Below are 26206 nucleotides of genomic sequence, written 5' to 3'. Positions count from 1 at the left end.
GACAAGACAAACTGGCACATGTATTGTCTTCTTGGCACACATATCCAGGGTGTCACCAACAAGTTGCCAAGGCTCATCATGAATACAGAGCAGTACTTTTTTCTCATTCATGTGAGCAGCAATGACCCTGCAAAGAACACCTTTGAGCAGATCACCTAACATTAGATCACATTAGAAGGAATTTCTTGACAGTGAGAAGTTCAGTAATGGAACCAATTGCCTAAGGAGGTGGTGGGTTCTTCTGGAGGTCCTCAGAATAGAGGTTGGACAGCTGGGGATGCTGCATTGAGCAGAAGGTTGAACCCGATGATTGATATGGCCCCTTCCAGTTCTATGTTTGTATGAGAATTCTCCAAGGCAACCTGTTATCAACAGTCCTGCTCAGGTTCTGCAAATTCAGGACTGTAGGTTCCTTGACTGAGCCTATCCACCTGTAATGTGATCTTCCTCTTTTCCTATTGCCTCTCATTTTCCCAAACATTGTTGTCTTTTTCTAATGAATCAAGCCATCTTGTTTTAGGTCCACAGTATGTTTACCTCAGTTTGGACATTTTTGTTTCCTAGAAGACTTCAGGCTTGATTTGCTCTATGACACAATTGTTAGATTATTTTGGTAGTCCATAGTATATTTAGAAGTCTTCCCCGGCATCACATTTCAAAGCAATTGGTTCTCTTCCTGTGAACTTCTTTCATTGTCCAGCTTTCACAACCATACACAGAAACTGGAAATACAATATCACTCCTTAGTATAGATACCAAATGTCAATGTTCAGTATGACACTGCCCAATTCCTACTCCTCTTTTTTAAACACATACACAAAGAGAGTGAGAGAGAGATGGATAATTAAACCTAAGCACAACTATTCCTGTGGCGATTGTGTTATTTTCCCATCTTTCTAAGAACAGTTTTGTGAAGAAGAAAAAAAAAAGATGGAAATAGCACTGGGAAGGCACAAAATAATCATAAATGGGTAATGAGGACATTGTATGGAAGCCCTATAAAATGTGAGTGGCAGAGCCATGGTGATTCCCCAATAAATCACCACCTGGAAGTAGTCACCATTTAATAATGGAAACATGGCAATTCCACAATAAATCATTATCTGGAAGTACCCACGTTTCTCCAAAACCACTGCAGGCAAAATACAGTTTTGCAACAGAAAACTGCCACAGACATTCTAAATGGGTGTGAGGTGGTGTTAAAATTTAAAGCATTGCACAGTCTCCAATGTCATGGAGCTGGGATCATTTCAGACCATTTCAATTAGTTCCTCAAAGGCTTTGGCACTGAATTTTTCAGGTGGTACCAAGCTTCTAATTAAGCCACATGTCTTTGCTCCAGAAACACTCAGCAAAATTGCAGCCTTCTTGCTATCATCATCATCAATATCATTAACAGTGAAGTACTGAGAGAGCCTCTCTGCATATTGAACCAAGTGCCAGGTGTCACCAAACTCCTCTGTAATTCCAGGTTGACAATGTCTGTCCATAAACAGCTGCATTGTATGAAAAACCAGATGAAACTGCTGCTTCTAGTTTATTCTCATCACCAGCACATATGGAGTGCGCACAAACAATGCCCAGTAATAATTGAATTTTATTTGTTCACAGAAGCCTCAGCCTGGAATCCATACTGGAAAAAAGCTTGAGCCTAGAAGCATGCTCAGCCTTACCTAAAAATAAAATTTAAAAATAATTTATCTTCTATTACATTGCAATATATCATTATATAGACCACACTCACTTATATATGACTGGGGATGTTACCCAAGCAGTGTGGTGGAGTCTCCTTCTTTGGACCTTTTTAAACAGAGGCTGGATGGCCATCTGTCAGGGATGCTTTGATTGTGTCTTCCTGCATGGCAGGTGGTTGGACTGGCTGGACTTTGTGGGCTCTTCCAACTTTATGATTTGTTTCCTTTATAATTGTTTTTTTAAAACAATTTTTATCATACAAAAACATATAAAACATACACAACAAATAGTCATAAACAACATACAAATAATACATATATATAACAATCAACAGATCACATACTATAAACATATTTTCAGAAATACTATACAAAAAAGTCATTTTCATCACTTCCAGTAGATCACATGATACTCTGCTTACCTAAATTAACGAATTCCCACTAAATTATTACTTGCATAACCTCTGTTATAAAATATGAGAAACTCATCTTCCTTTATAGACCTTAATTAGCCCGAATTTAACAAAAAAAATCAATATAAAATAATTATATTTATTAAATCTATTATATCAATTATTATATCTTATATCATCATTATAACAATTTCACTCCACAATAAATGTCTAAACACTCTCATTCCTTTCTGATAGACTCAGTCTTATCAATTCTTAGACTTGCAGTAAGAATATCCAGTCGTTTATCCTCCCTAATCCTAACCAACCATTCCTCTTCTGGTGGTATCTGCACACTTTTCCAGTGTTGAGCATAGATCATTCTGGCCAAAGTAACCATATACAAAATTAAACGAGAGGCTTTTTCTGCATTAGCACTATCAAGAGAACAGGTCATATTTAACAAAAATAAATGAGGATCCATTGGAATATAGACATGCAAAAATATTTGTCATTAATTTGTGTATATTCCCCCCAAATTCCATAGTTTTAGTACACTTCCACCAAAGATGAAAATAAGTACCATCATATTTATCACATTTCCAACATTTTTTGCTCATGGTTTTATATATTTTATTGATTTTTACAGGAGTCATGTGCCATCTAAACAGTATCTTAGTATAATTCTCCTTATATTTTTGACATAAGGTGAATTTTTTCATGTCCTTCCATGATCTTTCCCACAAATCTATATCTATATTTTCCCCCAGATCTTGAGACCATTTCACCATACAATGTTTGACAGCTTCATCCTCTAGATCTCTTTCTTTCAAGATCTTGTAATATTTTGAGAGGTGTCTTTTCTCTTTGCTCTCTATAATTTTATCCAACTCATTTAATTCCTTAGTAATTCCCATATTTTGTTCTGAACCATTCCACAATTTGAAAATAAAGATACCAGTCTATCTTAATATTCTCCATATCCAATTGTTATCCTGTTTTTAATGACACAGCTTTATTATTTTTCCACAAAACCAGATCTTTATATCTTTGCCAAATAATATCTTGATCTTTAGTTCTTTTGTAAAAAGCCTCCTGAGGCAAAACCCATTGAGATATCTGTCTATAAAAGAGAACCTTAACTTTATTCCATATAACCAACATCGCCTTTCTAATAAAATGGTGTTCAAAATCTCTATGTTCCTTTAATTTGTTATACCAAAGTTAGGCGTGTAAACCAAATCTCAAATTGTTACATTCTAAAGATAATAGCCTATCATCACCCAAGTTAAACCATATACTTTATAATTGTTTTAAATGTGGATTTATTATTAATAGCCTTTTGTTTGTAGCCTGCAATACAGTCTTCAGTCACTAGGAAGCAGACATCCCTAAGGTTCCCTAAAGATTAAGCTGGAGGCAGACCTGGGATGTTTATTTTTCCACAAAGCCTCTAGGCAATGTATGTGGTGCCTTCTACTGCAGGGGCCCTGAACTCTTCAAATGAAGAGTGAGCCTTGCAGCTGTCTGCAAATGGAGACTGAACTAATGAAAAGCCTGATGGAGCACCTAGGGTGCATTGGACCAAATTAGATTAGAGAAAGATTAGAAAAAGACCAGCAAGAAATAAAAGTAGAGGAAGGGAGGTAAAGAAACTAAAGCAGAAAAGAAGAACAGTGGGATGAGTGAAGAATCAGGAATTTATTGTTCTTGTGAACCTGGATTTGTTTGCTCATTACCCAATATATGAAGGGCTATACAAAGAACAGAGGTGGACAAAGTATGAGCCTTACTCACCAAGTACCCCCTCAATACAGTTCCCCTCAGCACCTCCGTACTTAGATGTCCCTGAGTACCTCTCCATTTTAAAATATTCTATTTTATTCTTACTTAGAAAGTTCCCTTGCACTCCCAAAGGTAGAGGAGGTAATTTTATCACATTTCCTCCACCATGTTTTAGGACATGAGGGCCTTGTTTTTCAAAACCAGAAGAGACTTCCAAAATCCAGGGAACAGTGTGTGTGTTCTCCTCAATAGACTGGGATGGTGCCACTGCAACAGAGATGATGGAACATATCTGCTGTTCCAAACTAAGCTAATGAACCTGAATCAACAATTACAAAAGAAAGGAATTCTTACTGTTCAACAGTTGAAAAGACTCCTTTTGGACTCATCTTTGAGGTTCTAAAATGGAGACTGGATGTCCACCTACAGTATCAGGGATCGGAAGCACAGACGTCCTGCAAGGGATGGAACTAGATATTGTTATGCATCACACCGTGCACATGGAGAAAGGAGGAGCAAGGGGTGGCCTCTGGCACCCCTTCTCCTCATCTGTACCGGGTCATATAGACCAAGAATGGGATTCATTCAATTCCAACATTGTTTTTGTGGCCTTCAACCATTGAGGACTCACAGACTGCTTTGATTCTGGCAAAAAAGAGGATAATTTGTCTTTCCTGGAAGACCCCAGGAATCACCTTTTAATTAGGTTGCAGGGTCCACCTATATTGTACCAAAACACTTGCTTCCCAAACCAGAAGTGGCCTTCAATGACTTACTACTCACTATTTTGGCATTTTTGATAGTCCATGCACCCCCAGATGGTCCCAAGTGAAGAAAACTGCTCCTTCCCCCATCTCATCAGGTTTGCTTATCACCATCAAACATGATGGAAGTAGATAAGGAAGAGATTTCAATTCAGGAACAATTATACGGACATGGGAACTATAATTCAGAAGCAGGAATGGTTCACCAAGCAGCAGGGTCAAAAAGATATTTTCTCCATCTGTTCCAAACAGTAATGGTCAGAATAGAAGGGTTGAGTATTCTGGTCCTCCAGAGTCCTCCCTGGAAATTAGCTGTATGCATTTAGTCCAATGTTCAAGGCTTCCCACTTGAGGAAACCTCTACCCTTGAAGAGCCTACAACATCTACGAAGATTCTTCCTCCCGAAAAGCCTGGAATCTCTGGTTTCTTAGACATGCATTGTAATTCTGGGCTGACGCTCTCTTAGTTGGTTGGCCACCTCCATGGGAAAGCAAGCTCCCTTGCTGCAATGTTCTTTCTAAGGGGTGGCTCTAGGTCTGTTGTGGAAACTCCAGGAGTGTAAGGGACAGAGTGGGAAGCTCTGCTCAGTCTTTTTGAGAATAAGATTTCTTATTCTGGGACAGACATGAGAGCTGTAGTTCTGGCTATACTTGAATCAAGCCTGCATTTGGAGAAAGATCCTAAGTAAGCAGTTTGAATTTTTCATGGCCTCTGGACAACAGAGAGAAGAGGTTTGTAACACTGTGTGTAGGAGGATAGTTAAAATAAAACTTCAGTATTCTGGGTGGGAAAAGGTCTTGCAGAAGAGCTCAGAAAGGAATGCAAATATTCCAGAGAGATGACAAGAAATATGAGCTACATGGCTATTTGATCCCAAGGTCAATAAAAGAACAAAGGTGTCTGAGCATGAGATAATACCATCTTGGAAAGAAACTTTAAAATAAAAATGAAAGGACCCAAAGGTAGCTCTAGCAGCAGTTCAAAAGTGAACTGAATATGTGTGTTTTACAGATCTCATACTAGGCTCCAGGAAAAATATATGGAACGTGACTTTTCTGAGTTCTGGTGGTGGGAGGCAACTTTGAGAACATGGGGGTGGACACTGCCCTAGAGGAAGATATAGTGATTTCAAAAATTCCTTCTGCAATACTTGAGGACTATGCTGGATGACAGGCGCTGCTTAAAAGTAGTAGTTTTTATTCATAAATACAAGAACAGGCCCAGTCAACAGAGATGTAATTTTACATGCCATTCCCTGTGAGCTATTGCAAGACATCCCTCATAATGGCTAGAAACCTATGTTTGGAAAGGGGGAAATGATCTAATTTGTTTTCTTCTTCAGTTTAGTAATAGTCTCTGAATAATAGAGCCTGGTCTTCACAGGCTACAGTTGTGAAGACCAGGGTTTGATTCCCAGCCTACCCCTGAAACCCACGGGTGACTCAGGCAAGTCACACTCTCTCAGCCTCAGAGAACAGCAAGGCAAACCTCTTCTGAACATACTTTGTCAAGAAAAACCCTATGAAAGGTTCATCATAGGGTCACCAAAATCAGAAATGACTTGAAAGAGCACAGCAATTTATCTTGCAGTTTTGTGAAGTGCAACAGTATGTCCACAGATGACTAACTAGCTAATTAATAGTAGAATTCAGCAAAGCTTATTCAGAGAGGGCAAAGCTATGGAACTGGAAGATATAAAGCAGAGATGTAACGAGCAAGCCTGAGTTGCTATGCCTTTTGTCAGGGCTGCAGTTCCATCATGTTGAACCCATTAGCTATGTTGCCTGGGACTAATGGGATAGCCACACTTTCTGCTCATTTTCTCTGCCTACACAATGTGCTGCGCCATTCGCGATGCATTTTACATGGCTTTAAGCTTAGGGAAGCTGCTTGGGGAGGACAACTGGCATGCAGCAGCCCGCGCACACGCGCACCGCTCCGACACATGCACGAGCCTCTTTATTTCCTATGGGTCTAAGCATAGGTGAATTTTCCCTTATGTGGGGGGATCGGAATGAATGCCCTGCGTAAGGAGAGGGCCCACTGTAGTTTGATATAACAGTAGGGCACCAGCATGAGTGGATGTGATTGTGATAGTATACATAGCATCGGAATATGTAGGTAAATGACCCAAGGACCACAGCCATGTAGAAAGATATGGGATGAAGGAGCTTCGGAAGAGCTCCATTCTGCATTTCTGATGGAAACCAAAATCCAAAAGATGACTTCTCTGCCAGATCAAACAAGACTGGAATCCCCTTCATCTCTTGTGTATTCCAAACACCTCTTCCTCCATCTCATTCACAGGACTCCAGATCTTGTTCAGATGTTGTAAGCATAATTGATCAAAATCAACTCCTCTTATGTCTGAATATCAAAACAAATCTCCCCTTCGGAAACTTCTTAGGTTCCATGGAGGGGCAATCAAGCTTTTGTTTCTCATGGAACCCTATGGATTGGGGCTGCCTTTAATGGTATAAAACAGCACCCAAGACTTTGGCGAGGTACAAACGCCGCTTTGGGCGTGCTCCCCCGCGCCGCCGCCATTTGCTCCGCGCGGGAGCCGCAGCAGCCAAACCGGCGGCTCGCCGCGGAGCAAAAAAGAAGCTCCATTTCGGAGCTTCTTCTTGCGGCGCCTCTATGACGTCGCGAGGCGCCTGGCGCGGACTCGCACGTCAAGGCGCCAGCGACAGTCTGGACGCTATGCTCCAGTACGTAAAGATGGCGGCGCCCATGTAGAAGGGGCGGCCGCTATCTTGTACGTATAGAAGGGGTTGGGGGTGCGGAAGCACCGCCCCTTCCTAACCCTAGTACGTATCCTATAGTACTATAGGCGGTTTGTATCCGCCTTAGTCTTTTGCTGCAGTTCCCCCTCCCCTTACTCTGTTGACAGTTGTCTTCAAGCTTCACTCTGGGTTGCTATTCTTTGGTTTGTCCATCTCTTCTCTTCCCAAACCGCATACTCAAGCCTCTTGGTTTAAGCCACTCCTGCTTTCCTTCTTTCCATGGACCATCTCTTCAGGATAGGTAGATATATCCCTTTAACCAAACCCTCAAATTCTACTTCCCCTTTCACTTTCTACATTTAGTTAGCTCTGTATGCTGGGTGAGAGAATGAGTTACTCTAGTATGAGGCAATACAGACAGCACTTTGTGCCGGCATGTGGATGGGGATAGGGCACAGTATCCACATGCTGTGTGCCAATAACCCCACCCCAGGGTGCCATTTGGCATGTGTGCCAGTCCACATGGCATGTGCCATGATGACGCATCTGCCGTGCTGCATCTACATGATGCAGCACTGAAGGGGTGTCATAAAGCTGTGGGCTGTGACTACAGTGCCTCTTGGAGGGCACAAAAAGGTGCCACTTTTTGGCGGCTGCTTTTTGCACTCTCTGGAGGCCAGATCAGGGCCTCAGTATGGGGTTGCTGAGCCCGATACAGCTAGGAAAGGGGGTGGCTGCCGCCCCTAAGTGTGTTCTTCTGTATTTCTCCTGATGAAAGTTCATGTAGTTCTTATGCCTGGAGTCTCTATTAGTTATTACCAGGAAATGTGGTGCTAGTTCCGGCATATGTTATTCCCTCTTGCAAAGCCAAGCCAAACATCCCCCTAATTAATAAAGATATATTGCAACTGTTGTAGTGGTCTCTACATGCCCCACACATTTGGGTAACAGCAGGCAAGCTAGGAGAAGCCCCTGGCTATGTCTGTCAGTGGTCACAGCACTGCTGGCAACCATTGGAGGACCCTGGTGGGTCTCAGTGCTCATGTCATAATTTCACCTTTGGCTGTAGGCATATAGTCAGGTGCTTTTCTTATCCAGCTTGCTCACTGGGAAGTACAGAATGGCCATGTGGCATAACTTCAGGGCTTTTTGGTAGTTTGGGGGTGGATTGGTTTGCTGAGGAGGGAGGAAAGGAAGGCCAACCCTGAAAAAAAATATCCATGCATATGGGAAACTTACATAATGTGACAGTCCCTACCACCTTCTCCTTCCCCTGCAACTCAGACTTGTGTAACTAAGATGGTGGGTCTTGGTCTTCCAATCTGAACTGACTCTTCTGATCCAACCAAATCCTACTAGATGGAAATGTACATGGTTCTGTTTCCCAGATCTGTATGCTACACACATATGGGTAAGAAGTACACCCAGATCTGATATGGGTTTTTCAAATTGCTTCCCAAGGATTGGGACAGATTCATTCATGTGGAAGAGGAACACCAAGGAAACTGTCCATTTGCCTGGACACTTTCTTTTTCATAGTGGCTGATCAAAGCTCTGCAGGGCTGCAAGGCTGCTAATCAATAGCATCTGTTTCCTGCAGCTGTTAGGCAGCCACAGCACAGTCCTTGCTCAGATTTCATAGTCTCTTCCAAATAAAACAGTTTCATTTTCTTGTGGTTGTGACTGATGCAACGCACCATAAACATAGCTGTCCTTGGTGTACAATATCACTTGACACTGGGCGACATCTTCCAAGGCTTGGGGCTATACCAGTTAATCTGTTATTTGTGTGGCCTGATGTTGCTATGTCCCCAAAACCAGTATCATGGAAAATGATGCAAGATTGAATCTTGTTGGTGTTTTTTACAGAAACCACTGGACATTTTATTTCATGCACGCGAATGGTTGTATTCAGTTCAAAGTTGCAAGCATGCAGTGTTATATGGGTGCACACAACCAAACACTGGTGCATGCTCATGGATGTGCATTAGGCATGGGTGCATGCTTTACATTCTATGCACATGCCTGTGGATTGCAGATTTGGTTGCACATTTGGGGTCTTGGTTCAACCACACAGTATTGCCATCAACATAAGATTGCATAGCACTGTGAATATGTAACTCTACATATGAAAATTTATGTTTACAACCACTGATGAGCACTGAGACATGATGCGGTGGGATGGGCATGAGATCACTGATGAGACAGACCAAATTAGGATGTTGATCTCAAATTCAGATCCCATCCCAGCTTCAAGTTTGTTTTCCATGAGAGTCTGATCTTACAACACACATTTCCAGCCACATAATTCATGGTACTGCGCACACCACGTTCGTGATGATTTTGAGATCTTTGGATGTCAAATCAGTTTTGGGTTTTACTCCAAACATGAAATGTTATCCAAGATGCTGAACCTATTTTGGAATAGGGTTGAACATCTTGGAAAACACATGGAAATTCAGTATAACTTCATTATGAAACTCCTCAGCCTCCAGTAACACATTTCAATGCAAGTTCCCCTCTAGGATATGCCTGTTGCTTGCATGACTGTTTCCCTAAATTTCACAAATATCAATTTTCTCTAAAATCTAATTTTACATACAACATGCCCACATTTGTATACTAATTGGAACTAACCAACAGGATTTCAGCAAAATTTCCTTCATATATGCATTGTTGTTTGTAATGTCCTCCTAAAATCATTCTGTATACCTTTTTGAAGTGAGATCTACTTTGCAAAATATGGGAAAGTACACAAGCCAAAGTGTAACACATTCTGATCCAGGCACTGTTTGGGAAGTAGGATTAATTCAGTTTGTTTAAAAAGGGAGCTGGAAGAAATTATACTTCTAAAAGGTTAAACTGTTATAATATTACTAAACTCCGCATGTACATACTAAATGTACATGTATGTGTGTGTTGTTTTTGTTGTGTGATGCTTTAACATGTGGCCCTCCAGATGTGTTGAAGAACAGCTCCAGTCATTCCCAGACATCAATGGCCATGGCCACTGAGTATGATGGAAACTGCAACAACAAAAACATTTAAACAGTGTTTGGCTCTGGAAGCTGTATCAAACTATTTAGAACCCCTTGCTAACGGTGACAAAGCCATTTTCAAAGACTCCAGAAAATGAGATAATTTCCCCATATGAGATTTCTTTCAGAAGTAAACATAGGAAGTTTTGCCTCCTGCTTTTTAATGATTTTTGTCCTTTTTCAGTTATTGTTGAAATGGTTATAAATCAACTCTGCTTTTATTAAAAACCCTGGCTTGGAATATATCCTTCTCAACCATGATTAATTTTTACTGCAGTCTTCTACGTGACTACTGAGAAACAAGTCTACTAAGTACATAGGAGATTCCTCCTAAGGAACAGCCGAATTTGGAGATGTTTACTATTTTGGGGGACTGGAATTCCCAGGATCTCCCAGCCAGTGATCTGATTTATACCAGTTATCCTATTAATTTTCTACTATTTGTTTCAACACGAGTTGTTATTTCCTAAAGGAAGAGTGATCTTGATTGTATGAGCCTTAGAGCCTGAGATAACAAACACTTGAGGCGAAGCACAAAAATCAGTGTGTATAGAGTCATTGTATGTCCTATTCTCCTTTATGGGTCCGAAACATGGGTCACCATCACCAACACTTACGACTCTCAAACGCTTTCATCAGCGCTGTTTACACACAATTCTAATAAACACTGGACTGACTATGTGAATAAATGTTGCGGTCCTTGAGCAATCAGGGATCACCAGCATTGAGGCCATGCTATTGACGATGCATCTGCGCTGGGGCAGGACCCATTTCTAAGATGAAGGGTCATCGCCTCCCCAAAAATAGTATGCTGCGGTGAAACTCGCCCCGGGTCAGTGTAAGAGGGGCACCCAAAAGAGAGATATAAGGACTCCCTGAAACAACATCTCAGGCTTGGCCAAATCGATCACCAACAATGGCCTGCCCTGGCCTCCCATCGGGAGGCAGGGAGACACACTATCTACAATGCTGCAGCCTTTTCCAAAAACTCACACCGAATGAGTCTTGAAGAGAAACAACAGCGCAGAAAGAACCACAACCCGAAACATCACCCAAGGAGACATTCTGCTGTGTCTTTCTGCAACCGTATTTGTTTATCTCGAATTGGCCTTTTTAGATCATCAACACACTCAAGAAAGCGTGGGATGAGTCCTTCCTGAATCTTCATTCATGAAGAAAATCCAAAGAGAATAGGTAATTTTGAAGCACTTGTATTCTCCCATATGTACCTTCCCATGTTCAGAGACTTCCTTTTCCCATCTCCCACCCCTCACATATACATTTGGCAGGAACACAGGAGAGGGCATTCTCAGTGGCTGCTCCAAAGCTCTGGAACCTCTTTTTTCAGAAAGGCTTGTTTCATCTATCTTTAGGAAGAAGGAGGGGTAATAACATCCCATTCTTAACGTCTACAAAGCTTAAGTTTTTCTTGGAGAATAGAACCTATTATTAGTGCATTTGTCTTGGTTTCATAAAGGGCAAAGCCAGTGTCTCATCTGAGAATTATTGTGGCGCCAGGATCAAAGTGATTATCTTATGCATGTTTGAGACCTATGGCCTATAAAGCTGTGTGCCTCTTACGCAACTGAAGGGGCTAAGTATGTTACTACATTCTTTTCCATCTCTTTGAAAATCAGTGAAATTATATTGTGCAACATCAGTTATTTTGTTTTGCTCACTGATCGGCAGACAGAAAGTGTTTTTGAAAATGTTTATCAGTGTTGGGAAACCCTGATGAGGAGCAACCTGGATGGATAAGAATCTTGGCAGATGAGAACTTATTGAGAGCAGAATTACTACTCGTTTGTGCAGAAAACAACATTTTTGCATAGGGATATTTCAGCATACATTGCTTCCTGTGCAGAAAATATTGCTTTCTGTGCAAAACACCCCACATGTAATTTTGCACAAAATACTGTAAGTGCAGAATTTCAAATTGTCTTTGAAAACCTCAGTTTTTGAAGACTCTGGGGGTGGGGGGATACTAAATTATGCATTGCTTCCTTCAAGGATGAAATTAGTGAAGAATACATCCCTTGAACCTGATTTGCACAGAACCTGAGGGATCAGGACCTTCACAATGCTAACTATTGCATGGACATGGGTACTAGGGGTCACCACTAATATTCCCAATCTCTTTCTCTGTGTAAAAGTGTAAACCCTTACATGTGGCTGTGGATTCGCAGAGTCATGTTCCAAAAAAGTAACTTTTCCATCCTCAGAGTGTGTCCTGGAGAGACAGGTCTTGGGAAAGGGCTCACAAGAAGTTCACTCTTGGGGAATAAAAAGATGTCAAAATCAAGGGCAACACCAAATCCATTCACTTGATGATTCCTTGAATCCTAATAAATTTTATTTCTTTGCAAATAGGTGCCCAATAACTATGTCAAATCACTTATAATAAAGCCTTAAGCCTCTCAATCCCCTTTGATTCGCTTCTTGCCCCTTAACCTTGCCCAAACTATGTATGGCTGACAAAATGAAAATTGGCTGCGCCAAGCATTTAGAAAGGGACGGATCAATAAGGCATGGGTAAACTGTTGTGATGATAAAATCCAGACAGGAAAATCAAGAAAAGCCTTTCTAAATATAAAGGGAAAGAAAAGGAACTATTTGTACTACAGTTATGTTCCACCCAAATGAATTTCAGATTGTATTGTTTTCAATTCTGGGGACCCTGGAAAGGAACAAGTTACAAATTGGGGGGGAAGGGGGAGTAAATCTTTCACAGCCTACATAACTGACATGACAATCAAAGATGCAAACAGCTTCTCTTCCCTGAGATGGAATGCAAGCTGACAAGTTAGAAAATAGCAGGTATTTGTTCATAGAGGAAGAAAGAAAACTAAGATTTCCTAAATGGGAAAATAGCACACCTTTCCCCTTGAGTTTCTAGCAACTTAATGAGAGTGGAGTCCTGGAGAACTGTCTCTGCCAGAGACTCGAGATAGTCAGTGGAAGGGAATAGTTGGTTGATGGTCAAGATCTGCCCTGGGGTTGCATAGTGTAAATCTTAACATTTGGAGCTATGCATTACCCATCCCTTGTGCTAATGGCAACAGAGAACAATGGCACCAACACATCAAATGTAGAAATCAATGCATCACGCATACATGTACATCCATTTAAAGTTTATATACTCATCCATGTCCAGTGTGCATCCATGTGAAATTGTATCACATTTATAAAATACCTTTAGGCATCTTGTATTGGATACAAGCCATTCCACATCTACCTCTGCAGGGGAACTTACAACAAAATGTAATGCTACAAACAAAATTACAATCCATCATGGTCAGTTTAGGTCTACTGATATACCTTTGGGAATATGTTTAAGGACAAGAATCTCTGTCAGGTTGAGAACAATGATGTTTCTTGCTGACTCTCCTCAGTGAAAGAATTCAGCCAAAAACATAGCAGAGTAGTAGTTTTGGCATATGCAAGGTTGCCAGAAAGAAACAAAAAAACTGTGTTCTCGTTCCTCCATTTCTAGGGAGTAGAATATATAGGAATCTTGAATGCTATAGGACATAGTGTCCAGATCTGAGGGAAGCAGTAGTGCCCACTCTATATCTATTCTGCTTTGGCCGGAACATATCTGGAATACTGTGTCTAGCTCTGGGCACCACAATTCAAGCAGGATATTGCCAGGCTGGAATGTTTACAGAGAAAGGTGACCCAGATGATCAAAGGTCTGGAAACAAAACCTTATGAGGAATGGCCTAGGGAGCTGGATATGTTTAGCCTGGGAGAAGAAAACTGGAGAGGTGACATGATAGCTAGCTTTAAATGTCTGGAGGGACATAGAAGAAAGAGCAGCTTGTTTTCTGCTGCTCCAGGGACTGGAACAAAGAACCAGCAGAGAGTCAAATTACAAGAAAAGCAATTCCATCTAAACATGAGAACTTTCTTACTGAAAGAGCCGTTCAACAGTGTAAAAGACTGCATCATCAGAGGATAGTGGACTCTCTAGCTTTGGAGGTTTTAAACAGAGGTTGGTATGGGCACATTCAGGAATGCTTCAGTTGATATATTTCAGTTGGACTAGATGGCCCCTTCCATCCCTAAGATTCTGATACCATGATTACATACCAGTACGAAATTAATTCGTTCCGCCGCATTTGTAACCGAAATACTTGCAAGCCGAAAAACCCCTAGCGTATGGGAAGCCGCGATTTCGTGTGAAATACGCCGAAAGCACCAAATTTTTCGTAACCCGAAAAAACCTTCGTACCCGGACGTTTTTAAAGGATTTTTTTCTAACCCGGAAATTTCGTAAGGCGCGCATTCGTATCCCGGGGACCACTGTACTGTTGGGACAGGTAAAATGGTGCACTCCTTAGTATGGGGACACAACATTGACTCTGTGCTTCTGAAAATGGCCATCCCTGATCTAAGGGTACATCTACACTGTTGAAATAATACAGTCTGACAACCACTTTAACGCATGACTTCATCCTACAGAATCCTAGCATTTGTAGTTTGGTGGCGCTCCAGCACTCTTGGAATAGAAGGCTAAAGACCTTGTAAAACTACAAATCCAGGATTCCACAGGATGGAGCTACAGCATGTAAAATGGTGTCAAACTGCATTATTTCTACAGTGAACGATGCACCCTAAGACACATTTTCTCAAGATCCCAGATAAGAGATCTTTGCTCGAGACTGTTGGATGTGACACTGGAATCATGTTCAAGTTAGTTTCATTACAGTGTCTCCTGTGAGACTGTAAGGAGTACAAGAGTGCGGAAAAATATCAGGATACTTGGTACTTACATGCCTCCCTGGTTGGCTGTCACTTGCCCAACCCTTGCAGGCAATGGGTCTAGAGCAGTGACCCCTAGACTAGACTTTTGGGGCTGTGCTCGCTCGCTCCTTTATTTTTGAGTGACAACCACTACTGCCCCCCCCCCATGTATTTTTTAATATTAGGTCTACTGTTCTTACTATACATTCAAAACAACCAATCTCAGTCACTGCTCCCTTTGCCACCTGGTCACCCTGGGAGCAGCATCAAGTAGCTGGCTGAGCAGTGGCTGAGTAGCCTCTTGCCCTGCTGGCTTGCACCTGCCACTCCAAGGCAAAGGACTCTTTCCAAGCATTACCCAGATACTCCTCTCTCTCCTCTCCCCAAGAAAGGTACCTTATTCACATAGCTTCAAGTGTTCATCCACCCCCTCCAAAAGAAGTTGTTTCTTTGCTCTCTACTCTTCGCTTGGTCTGTCCAATGAAAGAAAGCAGAAACAGCAGTCTAGTTAATTCCAATCTGCCAGCAGGTCCTGACAAAGCCACCAAAGCTTAAGCAGGGTCCCAAGTTTGAAAGCTCCTTTTTGCTACCTACTTTTCCCCACCACCACACTACACGCCTCCCAAACTTCACTCAATCAGTCAGCCTGTCCCAAAATGGTGCCACTCCAAGCCACAAAAGCAATGCCCTGTACCCAAGGACTCACGAAAATTCCAACCACCACTTCTAGCAAAAGATTCAGTTAAGAGAATGAACTCATCTGAGGAAGTCAAGTGGGAGAAAGCATCACATAAAGTGATCAGCATGGCTGTGCAGCAATTAAGGGACCCTTGAAAGAAGTTTCATGCAACCCTCATCCCCACCATGGTCCCAAAGGCCACTGGTTCACCTTGTCTTTCTTGGCAACTAATACTTTGACTGAAAGCCCCCCTGCTGCCCCCTTTCCACTAATGCCACCCTCCCGGGGGGTGTACCATCCCTTTGGGAATCACGGTCTAGAGTTAGGATCTAGTGGCAGCTGAATACTCCAATGTTAGCAGTGGTGATGAATCCTTCTAGGTTTTAGTTCCAACTGTCACTAGACCCTAACTCTAAATCCATTGTCTCAAAGGTTAGGACAGGGTGCACAAGTGTTACAAGCAGGCTGGGGAGAGATGTCATGCCGAAGATCTTGATTTTCCTCCTCACTATCTAAGGTACTGAGTCCAATTCCACAAAACAAAACAAGCTGAGTAGCAATTTGGATGGCAACTTTTTTTAAAAAAAGATTACAAATTCTGGCAGATTTAGCACTTTATATAAGCCACGCCCCAGAAAACACTGTTAGATTCCAATGGTCCATCAATTAAAAAATTATGATAATTATCAATTAGGTTTCTCTGAGAGTGACAACAGATCTACTTACTACCAATGAAATCAACTTATGTACACGCATCAATGGACCAGCACCAAGGTTGTTGATTTGATTATTGGACTAGGATCCTGGGAGTTTTGTTGTTGTTGTGTGCCTTCAAGGAGTCATTAGAGACCAAGGCAAACCTATTATCTTTTTGGGTGTTTTTTGTTTTGTTTTGATTTGTTTTGTGTGCAAGATTTTGTTCAAAAGAGGTTTGCCTTTGCCTACCCCGGAGGCTGAGAGCATTAGACTTGCCCAGGATTACCCAGTGGGTTCATGGCCAGTGGGGAAATGAAGTTAGTCTCGTGGAGTCATAGTCCAACATTAAACTACTACTACAACCACACTGATTCTCTCTAGGAGACCAAGGCTCAAATCCCTGTTGAGCCATAGGAAACTACTGAGTGATCTTGGGCATGTAAACACTCTCTCAGCCTTACAGAAAGGCAAGGGCAAGCCTCATCTGAATAAATCTTGCCAAGAAGACCCAAAGATAAATCACCATTTTAATAAACCATGCTGTTTAGTGTTAGAGGACTGCAGAAGGAGCAGCTTCAAATTGTCAGTCAGCCATTAGAAACCCATTAGATATGTTCCGGGGTAAGTCATACTGATCTGTCTCAGCCTAAGAGGAAGACCATGGCAGCCCCTTCAGAATGAACCTTGCCAAGAAAACCCTAGGATAAGGTTGCCATAAGTAGGTGTCCAGAGGAAGGCACAGAACAACAACTACAAGCAAGCACATATAGCAATTGTATTCTTTGGAAAATAAGCATTCTGCTCTGTGCTGTCTTGTTTCCATAACTTCCAAAGCCATTTCCTTTTAGTCTGAGAATAGTAAAGACCAGAGGATGTTCAACCTGTGATTATATAGCTTTCCTGTAAAGAATGTTTTTTTTTTAAAAAGCAATCATGTTTCATTTTTTTTCTAAATACAAATCACGTATTTTTTTTAGAAACAGCCTGAAATAATGTATTGATAAGTGGACATTGATGTTTGATAAGGATCTTCTCTTCTGCTGAATACTGATAGGGTTGCCCTAAGACAAAGAACCCTAGATCGTCTTGTGAGAGACCTTTTAGTAAAATAATATATAAATAAAACTTCCCATATGACCATGAAATGCAATTGGATAAGAGATTAACTCAGTGAATGGAGAAAAAAGAAAGGGGGAAAGGGGGAGGGATTGAATGGTACAAATACGTACTGATGAAGACAAAAGGGCAGGGATATTTAAAGGGCACATAAAAAAAAAGCACTTGGCAAAAAAAAATGAAGCCCTTAGAACTCCAAGAAAGCGCAAGCAATCAGCTAATATCAAGTTAATCAAGAAAACAGGCGGGGCCACAAGGTCCTTGAACTCTTCATTTTCCCTAACAGGTACCACTTATGAAATTGCCCCCATTTCATCGCATTATATATCATAATATTATTGGGAAGAGAAATGCTAAAATGTCTGGTGGCTTATTTCCAAGTCTAAAAAGCGATCTGATAGCACTTTTGAGACTGAGAGAACAAAATTGTAGCATAAGCTTTTCTAGACTTAGGAGTTTATCACATGGGGGGATACCCATGCAAAAAATGGGATTTAAATGCTGGAAAAAAAAACTGAAAAAGTTCACACATATTGTTGTTAAACTGGTGTTAACCTGAACAGATAGCAGACAAAAGCCACTCCTTTTTACTTTTGGTATTTTCCAAAAGTAAAAAGGAGCTGGCTTTTGTCTACTTTCTGTCTACTTTCAGTTTGGGTAACACCAGTTTAACAATGACATCATGTGAAATCAACCGCTCTTTCGAGGTTTTTTCCCCCAGTTTTTAAACGTGTTTTTGAACGGGATTTCCCCTTTGTGATAAACTCAATAGTCTGCTCCTTGGATGCATGGAGTGGATGGGTGCTGGGTGACAAGTCCAGCCTAAGTATAAATATTTGACTGGCTGCAGGAATGAGAATCTGGGCTTTTATCAAATTGCCACATAGCATATCATTCTGATAAAAGCCTGCTGTGGTTCTTGGCTTGAAAAAAACAGCTTGCTATGAGAAAACATTTATTTCCTGAAAGCAGCTGGAACATGTTCAAGGTAAATCACCGTATTTTGTCAGCCTGCTTTTGTTTAGATGGATTTCATTTGACCCCCCAGGTTAAGAGTTGCGAATTGCTTAGCCAGTTCTGGTGGTTTTTTAAAAAGGCTTGCTACTTGTTGTAATTTGCTGAACTTCTCATAAATGACCCCACTAAAGGTGTTTGCGTTATGTTAAAGGCTATCAGTCTTTAATATGCAGTATGTTGCATACCTTAGCGCAGAGCTAAAAATATTTTTAACCATTTGACTCACAGGCTTCAAAACCGTTTAGCTAGCAGTAGTTACAGGGCTTAAAAGCACCAAATCTCTTCTGTGTGACTTTCATGTCAATAGAATGGTGAATTTGTTCTGGATTTCGAGTCTGATCTTCAAAAGAGACATTAAAAGGGCTGAACCCTGTCCCAAAGATGTTTAGCACACTCAGATGCTCTTTTAAAGACCAAGTATAAACCTGGAGGTATTAACCTGGTTTGTGGGTACCACCAGCTGCCATTCTAACTCTGTTGTTGTTGTTGTTTGTTTTTTCTTCAAGTCATATCCAACTTAGATTTCTAAGATGAAACGCTGGCAAATGTTTGTTTAGAGGAGGTTTCCCATGGCCTCCCTCTGAGATCTGAGAGAGTATGATTTGTCCCAAGATCTTACCAGTGAGAGTTCCTATGGCTGAGCAGTGATTGTACAAACTTTTGGTCCCTTTGGAGTCCTCAGGGCATGTCTTACATTGGGCCAAACCAACCCCCCCAGTTTCCCTGCCTTAAACACGCACATGGTGCTAATGGCCAAAAACCTCAATTTGAATGCAGGGACTGTTTTTTACACAACATTGAGGCCAATTCTGCACCAAATCTGGCCATCCTCTCACTTCAAGTAGATTACAAGACTTGCCTTTAGCTCTAAGGAAGTTTTCCAGGGAAAATCCAGAGCAACTCCAGAGTGACACCAGGTGGCTGTGTTTACACATACATCCAAACTGTGGGCCCACCCCAAGCAGTGCTGCCACTGACAACAAGTCCACTCTGATATGAAGAACACAATGAGGCAAACACAGGCACATGAGGGATGGGCTGGTTGGGCCATCATTTTTTTAACACTCAAGAAAGGGGCAACTTGTTTGGCCAGGAGGAGGTGGTTTTTGCTGGGTGTTGGGGCACAAGCAGGATGTGTTTGTATAAATCACTGGTGAGAAGCGCAAAGCAGTCAGCTGAGATAATCAGTTCATTGTGTTCCAGAACGTGGATGGTAAATGGAGGGAATTCCAGAGCAATTTGGGAGAGTCAGATACTCCCAGGAGGAGACACAGAGCAATTCTGGGGGGGGGCAGGTCTAGTCCAAAACTTGAAACCACTGTAACAACTCAGTAATACTTTTAAATTTATGCTTTAATTTTTTCTGGCCTTGGAATCTATATTGTCATTTCTCTCAGTATCCCCACCCAGAGACTATAATGGCAGCAGCCACAGAGACAAACAACCAATTGAACTATGTGAATTATTACTTCTCCTCGCCCCCCCCCCCCCATTTACTGAGGCCATGCAGCACAGGAACTATTACAGGGTAACAATGAGCCGTACAGGACTGGCCCAAAATATAAAGCCTGCTTTGTGGGTCATCTTGGAGGTATAGGCTGTTTAAGATGAATGCAATTTGTGTACCTAATGAGGCCAGAAGCCGCACCAAAGAGCCAACGCTCCATTTCCTAAGCTTGTCCTGGCACTCTTAAGATGTGTGTGTGTCATTTAAACAAGCATACTTTCAAAAGTGACCTGAGAGCAGCTTTATGTTTGGCCTTGTCCTGGTATGGGCCCTAACATTGGTAGTTGAAAACACTGGCAACAGAACAAACATTGCTATGGCCCAGAAACAGGACCGCACCCCATGGTTGCATGCAAGAAGCCCTGGGTGCCAATTGCCTAGGATTCGGTGCTGGAAACATGCAGAATATCCTACACACTCCAGAACCCTAGCACTGTATGGACAGTGCCCCAGTCTTTACACGGTGCTTGTCCATGATGGGGTGGTGCATGCATGAGTGCAAGCAAAAGAGGCACCGCATCCGTTCCATCCGCATGTCCGGTGCACTTGCGTCTTCCTGTCATGGACGTGGTCAAACGCAGTGTGCCAATTGGGTGCACTGGATGGCAGTGGTACGACGGCCAAGAAAGAAACCCACAGTTTTTTTTTTTCCGGAGGCTGGTTTTTCCTTGTTTTGTTGCGGGAGGGACGACGCATGGTGTTGGTGTTGGCTGCTGCTAGTGTCCCTCTAGTTGGAAAATTGGGCACCTCCAGCCCACTTTTTCAGGGTGGGGTTATGTTCCACACCGATGTTGTTACAATAAAAGGAAACTAGATAAACAAAGCTGGCAACTGCAAAAGGAGTCAAATAAACAAAGGACACTTTGGAACTCCTAGAATCATAAGAATGCATCAATAATAGAGTTGGAAGGACAACAAAGGGCCACCCAATCCAACCCCCTGCCATTGCATGGAATTGGAAATCCTCAATGCAAAAACAGATCTGAACAAATGGCCATCCAGCCTCTGTTTTAAATAAAGACCTTACAGGGAAAGAGATCCACTACAACTCTGAGGGAGCATGTTTCCACCCCACTGTTTTTGAAGAAACAGCCCTTATGTTCATTCCCTAAGGGCAGCTAGCATGGCACCTTCTTTGTCATCTTTTTGGCAGCATATGCTGAAGACCTTTCTTTTCAGCAAACATTGGGTAAATGTGAATTTCCTTCTCTTTCTATTTCCTCCTCAGCCTTCTCCGCCCCCATCCCCACCACCACCAACCCCCCCCAGGACCTCCTGTTTGACCATTTGTTGACTTCAGAATATTTCAGTTACTACTACACCTCCTCCCCATTCTTGTACTTCTGCCTGTGATTTCTCAAGCCTTGGCCAGAGCCTGGCTTTCTCGTGCACTTGCTTGCTTTATAATTTAAAAAATATAGAACAAATTTGCACACATCCTTGCTCGTTTTGTCCGTATGGCAGCTTTAATGTGGGACTTTCCTCCTCCATTACAATGGGAAGAATTGAGTCATGAAGAAGATTCAAAGAAAACATCTTAGAGGAGTGGAAAGATTTGTCTTTCATTCTCACGCTTAGATTTTTTAGGACTGATCGAGAAATCATTGGGTTAATCTAGAGCCCCATAGATTGTCAATTGTCCTGTCCATCAGTGGGAAACTCCAATGACTTTGAGCAGGAACTTTCTGCCTAGACTCTACTGTAGAGATTCATAGTTTTTTTTTTTTACAAGTTCGACTGCTTCATACCATGGTGTTTTTTTTTAATCCACAAATATTTCAACTAACCATGGATTGAAAACATGTCCAAACATATGCAGTGTCCAGAAAAAGCCTTGATTTTGCTATTTGATAGAAGGGAGTGAAGTGCGCTTTTAAAAACCATGCATTTGTCTTTAATGGTTACTTGAGTTATCCACGGAGAACAATCTGTAGTATCCACAGGGGGTCCCTGTGAACCAAACCTCAGCAGATACAAGGGCCTACTGGTACTTCCTGGTGATTTGTCCTTCCATTCAAGCTCTTACCAGGGGCAGGCTAGGCCTGATCCTGCTAAGCTTCTAAAATGCAGGACAAGATGGGGAGTAACTAGAGTGGTACAATAGTTAATAACTGGTATTTAAAAACTGAAGAATATTGGGAAAAATCCAAACTGAATAGAAAGATTTATTAAAATGCTAGTAAGGGTTTTGAGATATTACTTTCATGTGTCCTTGTTTTCCACACTGCATTAGTGTTGCCACGTCTTTACTTTCTGAGGAGGTTCCTCCCTTCCTCACTTAGCTGTTCTGTTATGCTTATTATGTTTTCATCATTTCACACATTAACTTCTGAACTGAATAAACCATGAAGGGGTTTGGACTACTGAGGAGAACTAGTGGTTTGCGTAAAGGATCTGTGTATTGCCATTATAGGATGTCACATCCACAATACTAACCAAGGACTAACTCCATCTTAGCTTTTTGGAAATCAGAAGACAAGATTGTGGGTGAGTGGAGCTCAGGGTGGGATTGGTGCTACTTTTGAACTCTGACATGGAAACTCTAACGTCCTAAACCTCCGGAACAAAAAGCAAAGCGCTCTCAAATGATATATGTGAATGTGAATGCTATACAAAACAAGGGCCGTAATTGTATACCATAGGTTTGAAATAATTACAACTAGTTCCTTGATAAGAAAGCAGCATAGTTAAGAAGCATGACAAAGCTGATGGTGTGAGGGGTGGAGTGGAAAGGAATGCAAAATGAGCAAAAGCGTCTAAATCTTCTCAAATTCATCATAAGCAGGGGATTCCATTTAGTAGAAAAGGCAAAGTCTGACAATGTGATTATTGCTCAAGAGGCCAGTTTTGATTTTTCAGAGGGAAGGAGTTCATTATCCACTTCTGTGAAGTGGTGCTGTGCTCAAGATGTCTTCTCCAGGGCCCTCCCTTAACCATCTGGGATTTAAAGATGATCTCTCTACATGCCAACTCTACTATACCAACCCACCTGTGTCCTGGACAAAATTTCACAATCTTCAGAAAGACGGTGATTTCCGCCCTAGGTTCTATTGTGGAGGTTATCTCATATGTTTGCGTTCGGATATGTAAATCATCATCATCGTCATAGCGTCGTCATCATCATCATGTAGGCCAAACTCCTGGGCAGTGTCCCCTTACAATACAAATTGGCGCCTCCAAAATCCACAAAATTCCGTTATATCAGGATTTCACCATCCATGAGTTTGAAAAAATTATATGTTATTCCCCACCAACGCCGCCATAAGAGCAACTTGATTTTTGGCCATTTATATATATACGACTCTGACTCCATTTTACGTTTTACTAACTATGGATCCATTGTATTTAATGAGACTCTTGAGCAATCCGATGGTTGGAGTAATCCATGCAGGTTGTTCGGAAACCAAACCCCTGCAAATACAAGTGGTTCCACTGTATACTTTTCCCCACTTTCCCCCACTGATGGTGTCTGGACATGATTTTATCTGAAAAGTAATGGTTGTATTCAGTTCATGTTTGAGGAAGTGGGGTTTTACATGTGGGTAAACATTAGCCAAAGGCTGGCTTTCATAAGTTGTGCATGCACAGTTGCACGACAATGCACATTGAGTCTTGCACAGTTGGCATTTCAGATATGTTGTGTTGCATTGGGTGGGCACACTCAGATTTGAAATGCTCGCGTTTCACTAATGATGTGGCACTTGCACAACAGAGCAAATGATCGGTGCACCTAGAAAGGGTTATACCCATCTACCATCTGTTCACTGTGGAATTTTCAGTTGTAGTTGTTTGTCACGCTGAAGCTGGCCACATTCTCCTTGCTCTTTTAGTGTAAAAGGGAGTTTGCTTACTTGGAATGTCTTCCAGAAACCTGAAGGTTTACATTTTTAACACAATCCCTGATCAGAGGCTAAACTTTTATATGAAAGCCATTTTTCCCCAGGCACATTATAAGGCTACTGTGGATGCTTGAATTAACATTTACTTTGGAAATAAAAGCCCATTGAACTCAGTTGTTGTTGCTGTCTACTGAGTCAGGAGGTTAATTCCTAATGGCAGTCACTTTGGATCAATGTTTCAGCTAGCCCTAGCACTGTTAACAACTGTGAGACTGATGTGATAACAGTGGTCTGGATCGAATGAACAAAGTCATCTATCAACATACTGCTGATTTTTGCCGCCTTAATTGCAGCTCCTGGGTTTTTCTGCAGGGCCTGAGTCATGTTTCCAGACGTGTTGCAAATTCCCTTACGGAATGCACTGCTTTCCCACTTAGAACCTGAAGAAATTCCAAACCTGACTGAGTCTTCTTTCATGTTAGACAAATAATTCCATTACATAACTAAAACAAGGTGGTCACTGTGAAGGGCGCTCTTCTTCTGGGGATAATTGGCAAAGGCATTAAGCCAAAATCAAGAGGGAATGCATAGTGTCCAGGGTAATCAAGGAATTCATAGTAAAATCAAACAAGAGGCTGGTGGGAAATCTGACGCCCATTGTGCAATCAGTGGTAAATTTTTTCAGCTATTGCCCAAAGCCATCTTCTGATTGGTCAAGTCCCCATGAACTGAAGAAGAGTGGTGCAGCTAGTCCGGTCTCTCATATCATGATATAGGCGGAAGATTCTATGTTGAACCACATGTATATATGGAACTACATGTACTAGATGTCCTCTTTTGACAAAAATGTCCCTGTAGCTTTTTAAGGAAAAGTAGTTTTTAAGGAAAAGATCTAATGCGTGGGTAAGAACGAACAGGATTCTTGGGCCAGAGTTATAATTGACCAAAAATACCTGGTTGGAATTCAATGGAAGGATGTGGGGTAAATCCAGTCTTGAAACATTAGTGAGCTGAACCTGTTAGTGTTATAGCCTAATCAGATAGGTGGCAGGGGTTGGATTCGATGGCCCTGCCCTTGCGGGTCCTCTTCCACTCTATGAGTCCTATAATTCTAATTCCTATATCCTACATATCAGGTACAATTAAAAATGAATTGCACTATTTCAATAGAAAAACCTAGAGCTCGACATGAAAGTAAGAAGTAATAAATAATTTAGGTGTTGGGGTTGTTGTTTTTCCAAACAATCTTGAATTCAAGCCACCTTCATCACATCTTGGGAGAAAGGCAGGATAGGAATTCAGTAAAAGAATAAATGAACAGTAAAGAGGTGTGCTTTGAATTAGAAATGTATTAATGTGCCAGAGTTTTACCTGACAGACAAGCCTCCTCTGGCTGCTATGATGCTCTTCTGATGTGCTTTGATGCAAAAGTGCATTCTTCAATACGGCTTATTGTTTTGTGTGTATAACAGTCAAGCTCAAATGATCCTGTCTGAAACAAATATGAACCTGGGGTGCAACCGGAACATGTTCTTTGCATAACAGAGATTTGGGGGCTATAGTGGGGGACTGTTCCTTGGTAACAAATGAAATAAGTGCGAAAACATTGTCTAGGGATGCATCGAAACACTATAGAAACGAATGCAATTTGACAAGCAATTTAAGTGCTTGTAGCTTCCAATTCCCATTAATCCTTGGGCTTTGCAGTTTTGCAAGGTTTTTTAGAAACTTATAAATCCCAGGATTCTTGTAGAAGGAAGCCATGGACACGTTAAAGTGGGTGTCCAAACCGGCAGTACTTTACATGAGGAAATACCCTAAGAACAGGAGATCAGAAAAAAATTGGGTTTGAGCCCTATAAAATGGTTTATCTTTTAAAAGGAAGGAAGGAAGGAAAGGAAGGAAGGAAGGAAGGAGGAGGAAGGAAGGAGGAAAACCTGGATATTTTATTTAAAAACTGTGCCGGTTCATGACAGGGCATAGTAACAACTGAAACCTGCCATTTGGCACCTATTTTAATAGCGTATGGATGCTCCGAAAGATTTCAAATCCTTTTGTAAAACCATCTAAGCAACGGTCAGCGTAGAGATAGGAAAAATCTGTTTCCAATTTTAATTGTATTCCTTTGAATCCTACCTAAATTTTAATTCCTATCTTGGCATTGTATTTAATTGCCTTTTTGCAGGAAGGAGGGAAAGAAATGTGT

The sequence above is a fragment of the Sceloporus undulatus genome, chromosome 4, assembly GCF_019175285.1.
Source record: "Sceloporus undulatus isolate JIND9_A2432 ecotype Alabama chromosome 4, SceUnd_v1.1, whole genome shotgun sequence".
Lineage (NCBI taxonomy): Eukaryota > Metazoa > Chordata > Lepidosauria > Squamata > Phrynosomatidae > Sceloporus > Sceloporus undulatus.
This window is presented reverse-complemented; position numbering follows the sequence as displayed.